This window comes from Suricata suricatta, chromosome 13, assembly GCF_006229205.1.
Source record: "Suricata suricatta isolate VVHF042 chromosome 13, meerkat_22Aug2017_6uvM2_HiC, whole genome shotgun sequence".
Lineage (NCBI taxonomy): Eukaryota > Metazoa > Chordata > Mammalia > Carnivora > Herpestidae > Suricata > Suricata suricatta.
The window spans coordinates 9,808,338-9,816,968 of NC_043712.1; positions in this window are offsets into that span (position 1 = coordinate 9,808,338).

The window sequence follows — 8,631 nt, forward strand, 5'->3', positions numbered from 1 at the left end:
CTTAGATTCCAGGCTGCCACACCCGGCCCCACCCTTGGCCTCAGCATTCTGCCCTTCCCCAGCTGAGTCCTCCAGCCCCACCGCTGACATCCTCCCCCACTCCACCCCCACCCCGGCTTCCGCTCCCAGAATCCCCTGCTGCCAGCTGCCAGCCTCTGCGTCAGGACACAATGCTTTCCAGCCCCTTCACATCCCACATCCCTGTGTGGCCCACCGTGTGCCACTTACCAAGAGGCTTGCAGTGTCTCAGGGCTGCTAGAAATTGTTCAACGGCATGGCTTTGCCTCCCTTCTCGATAATTGAATCCTTTAATCTTCTTGGGCAGCTTTTCCAGAGTGTGCGCTTCCCAGAGGGCTTTGGGAGAATAAAAATAATTGCTAGTAATTTGTTGAACATTCACCAGTTGCCAGGTACCGTGCTAAATGTTTTCCTTATATCTTGTCATCTAATCAGTTTATCAGTGCTTGAGGGAGGCACGTGTATTGTCCCTGTGTTCCAGTGGGGAGATAGTCTCAGGGAGCTGAAGGAGACGCTGCTCAAGGCACCATAACAGTAGTATCCCCACATTTACTGGTTACTTTCTGTCAGATACTGTTCCGAGCACTTTATACACACCAGGTCACGGAATGCTCTCCGTAAGCCTGTGGGGTCCATACTGTTCTACTCTGCTGTGTTGGGAGGAAACACTAAGTCGCCCAAGGCGAAGTGGTCAGATCTGGGTTCTAATCCAGAGTCTGGCTCCACAGCCCACTCAGGTCTTGTGGATCTCTAGGAGGTAGCGGTGGGATTGGAACCTAGGACCCACAGCATGCAAGCCCCAGTTCTCCCCAAGCCCCCCCGAGAGGCTAGCAATCAGCCAAAGCCAGACTTTAGACTGTGAGACAGCTCCCAGCACAAACCACAAGCTGGGAAACGGGCCAACTTCCAGGCGGGCTGAACTGGGGCCTGGTCCACGGAAGTGGCTTTGGCCAGGACCCCTGAGGGAGTGGGGTGGGGGGATCCCTGAGGGCTGCACTGGGGCAGGGCCTGGGCTCCCCAGATGGCCCGGGAATTGGCAGACATTTGTGCCAGCCGAGTACTTTGCAGTAATTACAGTTTCCTGCCTCTAAAGGCTTCCAAATTCTTACATTAAATATTTTTAGCAGATGAGCCTTGAAACCTCCTTCAAAACAAAACAAAACCAAAACACATTTCTTAACCATAAAGTCCAGAAATACATGTTCAGAGATGACCTCTCTTTACATAATTGCCATGCTCTCTAGAAGTTACTGTCAAAGGCTGATGTGGATTGCCCAAGTCCACTTTGAGGGAAACCTAGAATGGCAGAGCTCTTAAGAGCAAGGACTCGGGTGAGACAGACCCATGTGACCCTCTGGACAAGGCCCATCACCTCTCTGAGCCCGGGAGACATGTAACACCTGGGTAGCTGGCACTCTCAGGATCACTGGGAGTGAGAGGCCTATATGCCCAAGTCACAGCTGCAAAGTGACATATGACATATGAGTTGTATCCTGGTGACCAGACTATTTTCCCGGAAGGATGGGTGCCCGTGGCTGTATCTCCGAGGCCTGAGCCTCAGCTGACTCACCTTTCCTTCCCCTGCTGCATGCTGAGGCAAGGTCCAGCTGGCAGCACCCCACCCAGGCTGCGCTAGGGCTGAGTCTGTCACCACTGCGTGGACCTGGCAAGCCCAGAGCACCTGGCAGAGCCATTAGATCCATGGCAGGCCTGGGGCCAAGATACCCTGAGCCCAAGATGCAGGAGGCCAGGACCCCCATTTCCTCCCCAGGCATGTTTTATTTCATGGCCGTCTCCCACAAGCATGAAACACAACTCACCCCTTTTGCCCTCTGTCCTGTCCCACCTCAGTGACAGCACCTCCTTCTACCTCTTGTGTCAGCTGGGGTCCACAGGCTGTCTTCTCTGTCCCTTAGCTCTCCCTCCTAGTCAACCCCGAATCCCCCCACTGTGCCACTGGGCTCTGTGTTGGTCTGGTCGAATGGTCATAATGGAGTCACGGACTGGGCGGCTTGAACAGCAGTCTGTCTGCTCACAGTCCTGACGACTGGGGGTCTGAGAGAAAGGAGTTGCACGGTTGATTCCTTCGGAGGCCTCTCTCCTCAGCTTATAGATAGCTACCGTCTCCTGGCCCTCATGTGCTCCTCCTTGTGACCATATCTCGCCCTAATCTCTTCTGGGAACACCAGTCAACTGGACTAGGGTCCATTCTAACAACCTCATTTTACCTAAATTGCCTCTTTAAAGGCCTTGACTCCAAATGCAGTCACCTTCCAAGGCACTGGGGCTTAGGACGTCAGCATATGAACTTTGAGGGGACACGAATTCAGCCCCTAAAAGACTCTGTCTTGTGTCCTCCACCTTCCCTGTGCTCACAGCACCTGACAGATCCCACCTCACCATTGACCATCTGACCACTGTGTTGACCCTCCTCATCCCTGCAGCTCAACCTCCCCCTGTAGGCAGCCTGATCTGATCATGTCATTCTCCTGTTGAAAACGTGCCCAGGCCCCCACCAGCTTCTCTAGCCTCAGAGCAGTGTCGCCACACCCACGCCTAAGACCCATCGCACCAATGCCAGGAGCTAGCAAGGTTACCAAAGTCTTCCCTGCCCAGGAGTGAGCTCTCTCAGTGGTTTGTCCTCATCAACCCTATGGGATGGCACCTATGGGTGCCATCATTAGCTCTATTTAATAGAAGAAGAAACTGAGGCACAGAGAGAGTGAAAAGCTCACAATCACACAGCTGAGAGATGGGGAAGGCAGGACTCAAACCCAGGCGTTTGCATCCATGCCCTTGACCACTGCACTCAGTGTGCTGTGCTGTCTCAGCCTCAGTGCTTTGGCCCAGCTGTTCTCTCTGCCTGCAATGCCTTTCCACCCCTTCTCTGCCTGGCAGACTTCTATACCCATCTTCAAAACCCATTTCTGGGGGGCACTTGTGGGGAGGAGCACTGGGTGTTATATGGAAACCAATTTGACAATAAACTATTAAAAAAAACAACAACCATTTCCAGTGCCCATTCCCCGGGACCATGGCCTCTGCTCTCTGTCCTGCCCCTTCAGCCATCGTTCATTAGAGCATCAGCCACACTTTGACGTGATTGTTGTGACAGTCTCCCTGGGGACAGGCAGATCTGATCCATCTCTCTGTTCCCCACACTCAGGGGGGGCCAGGCAAGGAGGCAGAGGCCAGTGAATGAATGAGGGAATGGACAAATGAACCACTGAACACTTCAACACAAAGTATTAACATGGGTGTGTCTTTTTTGAGAGAGAGACAGAGACGGAGAGACAGAGAGACAGAGCATGAGCAGGGGAGGAGCAGAGAGAGAGACAGAGAGAGAGAGGGAGGCACAGAATCTGAAGCAGGCTCCAGGCTCCGAGCTGCCAGCACAGAGCCTGACAGAGCCCGACGCAGGGCTCCAACTCATGAACTTTGAGATCATGACCTGAGCCAAAGTCCCATGCTCAACTGATTGAGCCACTGAGGCATCCCCTTGGGTGGATCTTTAAGACTGAATTCCAGTTCTTTATTAAAAGAGCCAGTGTCTCAGACCCTCCCCCTTAAATTACTGCTTTTGGAGAAAAAGAAAAGTAAAACACAAACACTATCATTTTTCTCATGAAAATTTACCTTCTTGCCTCATTTTAATCCTGAGCCCGGCACAGCCTGTGTGCCTTTGCAGCATGCTCATACCTACCCCCTGGAGGCAGGCGGAGGTTATCCAAAACTGCAGGAGGGTCCTCCAGCTGGGGGACTGGGGAGGAAGGGAAAATAAAACAAGGGAAGGAAGAGATTCTTAGCGCCCCATGGGTTCCTTTCACATCCCCTGAATAGTTGAAAATGACATTTTCCTTGTTTAAAATAATAATAATAATAAAGGCTTCGTTTTCGTAAAGATGACTCAGTCCCTTGTAAGATTGAGAAGGATTGAAACCTCCCAGGAAAGGACAGAGAGGTAAATAAAATGACTCCATGTCACACCTCCCAGCTGCTTACACATTTATATAGTCATCGAGCTACGCCTAAGATGTGAGCACTCTGCTGTGTGTTGTATTTTAATAAAAAATCTCATCACCCAGAGAAAGCTCTTGAGAGCATCTCCCGGACCCCACATCTGCCTCTTGAAACATATGATGCATTTGTCTAACCAGTAGCTGTTTATTGAGTACCTACTCTGTGCCAGGCTTTGACCGAGTCCTGGGGATAAAAGGGTAGCTCTGCCTCTATGGGACAGACTTTCATCAAAGAATGACATACGTAATTATTTAGTTGCAACTGTGGCCAGGACTGTGAAGAGGTGCTGGTTCAGTGACAACAGGGAAGGCTTTCTGGAGGAGGTGACAGGTTGCTAGAAGGGTAGAAGAGATGTTAATCCAGAGAGACTGGGAAAGAGCATATCAGGTAGAGACCAAACCGCTGGAGGAGGAATTCCCATGTGACCACCACGGCTGGCGGCCAGCTCCCCTTCTGAACTGCAGAGACCAGATGTTGTTCTGGTGTCTACCCCTCCAGCCATTAATTTACTACTTTACTCAGGTAAATCTGATGAGTCTAAGTGAGTCATGGTGGTCCTCATCCCTTTGCCAGTGGTTGGGGACAGGGGAGGGCACGTGGTCCAGTTCTGACTCTGAGGAGGGGAAAAACAGTCTGCAGGAAGAGTTCTGGGAAGGACCAGCCAAACTCTTTTCTGCCTCTGGGCACTTATGGTGAAGATGTGATATCCGGAGCTGCTGCAGCCATCTTGCACCCCTGAGGATGAGGCAAACATCTGAGTGTAGCTGAGCCAAAACAAAACAAAACAAAACAAAACCAAGAATCTGAGTCCTCAAGCTTTTGGATAAACTATTCTGTACTGCCATACCTGGGACTTCTTGTTAGGCAAGGAAAATATGGAAGAAGTCAGTCCAGTTGGAGGTGGGGGCTGACGGTCTGTCCTGCAGTGATTGCACATTGTTTTTATCTGGATTCTGGGTTTACCAGGGGTGGGAGTGGGGGCTGGTGGAGATTATGACCATCATCCCCCAAAGTGTCCTTTGGCTCCACTAAAGCACATTAAAGGGAATAACTTCTAATCCAAAAGACTCTTGGGGCTTGAACACAGAGAGCAATGGGAGAGTGCCAGGAGGTATGGCAGCAGTGAGCACCCATCTGTGTGCGTGGAAGCCACATCTGTGTGCGTGGAAGCCCTGGCTGTCCCCGTGTTGTCCAGGTACTCTTTGATATTCGACTAACTTGAGCTCCTCTTCCCATTCACTGTGGGAAATGCCCCTCCCGGAGTCCCAAGGGGACTCCCCAGACTCTCTATCCCATCGATGGCTTCCCAATCATTGTTTGGATGTGTCAATTACTACTTGCGTTTCTGTCAGAATTTGCTTTACTGAAACATTAGTCAGATACTATAAAATCCATCCTTTAAACGCGTACAGTTCAGTGAATTTTAGTATATTTACAAGGTTGTGTAACCATCAGCACTATTTTATTCCAGCACATGTTTGTCACCCCACAAAAAATCCTCATACTCACTGGCAGTGGCTCCCCAACCCCCACTCCCCCAGCCCCTGGCAATCGCTACTCCTCCTCCCTGCATGGATCTGCCCGTTCCAACATTTCACATAAATGGAATCACACACTATGTGGCCTTTTGTGACACTCATCCCATCAGGTAATATTCTCAACAAGGGCGAGAAAAACTGTAATCACCTCTACTTACAAAGAGCACTTTCCCCCCTTGCTACATGTACATGCAAATTTTCTAGAAATAAAACCATACAATGCATGTGGTTTTCTAATCATTCTGGTTTTTTTTCAGTAAAATATTGAGGACCTTTTTCTGTGTCAGTACTGAATAATCCTTTTTAAAAAATGTTCTTTATTTATTTTTGAGAGAGAGACAGAGCAAATGTACACATGAGCAAGGGAGGGGCAGAGAGAGAGAGGGGGCAGAAGATCCCAAGTGGGCTCTGCACTGACAGCAGAGAGCCCGATGTAGGGCTCGAACTCACAAACCACATGAGATCATGACCTGAGCCGAAGTCAGATGCTTAACCACTGAGCCACACCTGTGCCCCTGTATAACCCTTTTTTTAATGTCTGTAGAATAATTTAAGAGGTTAACAAAATAATTTCGGTTTGAGCTCAGTGGTTAAGCACTCAGGCCCAGAAGGAAGGAAGACTGATCCCTTCTGCCCTTCCAGCTTCTCGTTGAGTGTAAACCATGAGATGAGCATCCCGTGTGCACATTTCGATAAAGTTCTAGACATGGGACTGTGGCCCAAATGGCATGCATGTTGACTTCTTTTTATATTTTCCCAGATTGTTCTAGGGAAAGGTTAGATCAGAATGGCTGTCCACTACAAGGAAGCATTGAGGCCTTTGGACTCTGCCTGCCTGGATTTTAATCCCTTCTCTACTGCTCCGTAAAGGTAGGACCTTACCCTATCTGTGCCGAGTTTCTTTCTCTGTAGAATGGGCATAATGAAAATAACAACTTCATAGGATTGTTATGAGAATTACATTAGTCTTATACATGTAAGCAGTGGTTCCCGACTGAGGGTGACTTTACTCCTCAGCAGACATTCGGCGATGTCTGGAGACATTTTTGGTTGTCAAAATTGCGGTGTGGTGGCTCTAATGTCTGATGAGAAGAGACCACAATGCATGGGACAGCTCCCTTCCAACAACAAAGAAGGATCCAGTCCCAAATGTCAACAGTGCTGAGGTTGAGGAGCCCCGGTGTAAAGGGCCTGGCCCGGAATAAGCTCTCATAGATGCTGGCTGTCACTATTTCCACTCCCACAGTGGAGCACAATGTTTGATTCCCCATACTTTGGCCAAACCTTTCAAATCAGGTTAATTTTGATGGGGAGGACGTTGTATGGTGGTACATTTCTAAGCCACCAATGGAGACTTTCCTTACTCTTCATGGGCTTCACTACATGGGATTAGCCTCCATTCTGTCCATGGGTTTCCAGAGAACTGGCTGGCAGTTGGGTGCAGCTAAGGAAACTCTGACCTTGTGAGAAAGAGCTTCAGAGTTCCCTTGGATTACCTGTGCATGTGTTTGTCTCTGAATATCTCAGATGCAGGGGCATGTTGTGGGTCAAGTGTAGATTTTTAAAAAATTTTTTTAATGTTTTATTTATTTTTGATACAGAGAGAGACAGAGCATGAGAGGGGGAGAGGCAGAGAGAGAAGGAGACAGAACCAGAAACAGGCTCCAGGCTCTGAGCTAGCTGTCAGCACAGAGCCTGACACGGGGCTTGAACCCACGAACGTGAGATCTGACCTGAGCCGAAGCCGGAGACTTAACCGACTGAGCCACCCAGGCGCCCCTCAAGTGTAGATTTTGAAGTCAAATCAGTATTCAGAGCCCAACTCGCCTGCTTCCTAGTAGCAAAGACAAATTGCTTCTCTAAACCCTAGGTATCCTCATCTGTAAAATAAGATAATTGTGAGGATCAAATAAGATAATATAGCTCCATATTAGTCAATAGCTTCAGTTTTTAGTCAATGTTCAAAAATAACAGGTATGATTTATTCAGTGATTACGACACTCAGGCCCTTTGCTAAGACTTTCCAGATGGTTTTTCAGCATGATGGCAGCTACCATTCATCTGAATAAGGTCAAGACTCCATGAATATCTGTCGAGGTACAAGGGAAAGCCACTTGCTGAACTCATTGTGAAACTCAACATCCCACAGCTGTTTGCTGAGCACTACTTCGTGCCAGACCAGACGCTGGGCACAGGCAGATGAAAGGGGCTACTAACTCTCTCCAATTCATGTGGAAGAGGTAAGCAAGTAAAAGACACAAACAATATGTCAGGAAAAAAGACCAGATGTATTAGCCTTTCACTACATGTAAATGGGTTAATTTCCTTAATTAAAACAAAAACAGCAAGAAGACAAGTGAAAAGCAGAAAAAGAAAGTTTAGTTATGTGTTATTTTTTAAAATGTGTTATTTACAAAGGAACTAAAACAAGCCATGGAAAGAAATAATCTCTAATGAAGTGACTCTGTATTTATAAATGATTGGATCATATTTATTTTTTAAATAGTTTATTGTCAAATTGGTTTCCTTACAACACCCAGTGCTCTTCCCCAAATGTGCCCTCCTCCATCACCACCACCTGTTTTCCCCCTCTTCTCCCCCTTCAACCCTCAGTTCGTTTTCAGTATTCAATAGTCTCTCAGGTTTTGTGTCCCTCTCTCTCCCCAACTCTCTTTCCCGCTTCTCCTCCCCCTGGTCCTCCATTAGGTTTCTCCTGTCCTCCAGCTAGACCTATGAGTGCAAGCGTATGGTATCTGTCCTCCGCCTGACTTATTTCGCTTAGCATGACACCCTCGAGGTCCATCCACTTTGCTACAAATGGCCAGATTTCATTCTTTCTCATTGCCATGTAATGCTTCATTGTATATATATATACCACATCTTCTTGATCCACTCATCAGGTGATGGACATTTAGGCTCTTTCCATGATTTGGCTATTGTAGAAAGTGCTGCTATGAACATAGGGATACACGTGCCCCTATGTATCAGCACTCCTGGATCCCTTGGGTAAGTCCCTAGCAGTGCTATTGCTGGGTCCTAGGGGAGTCCTATTCAT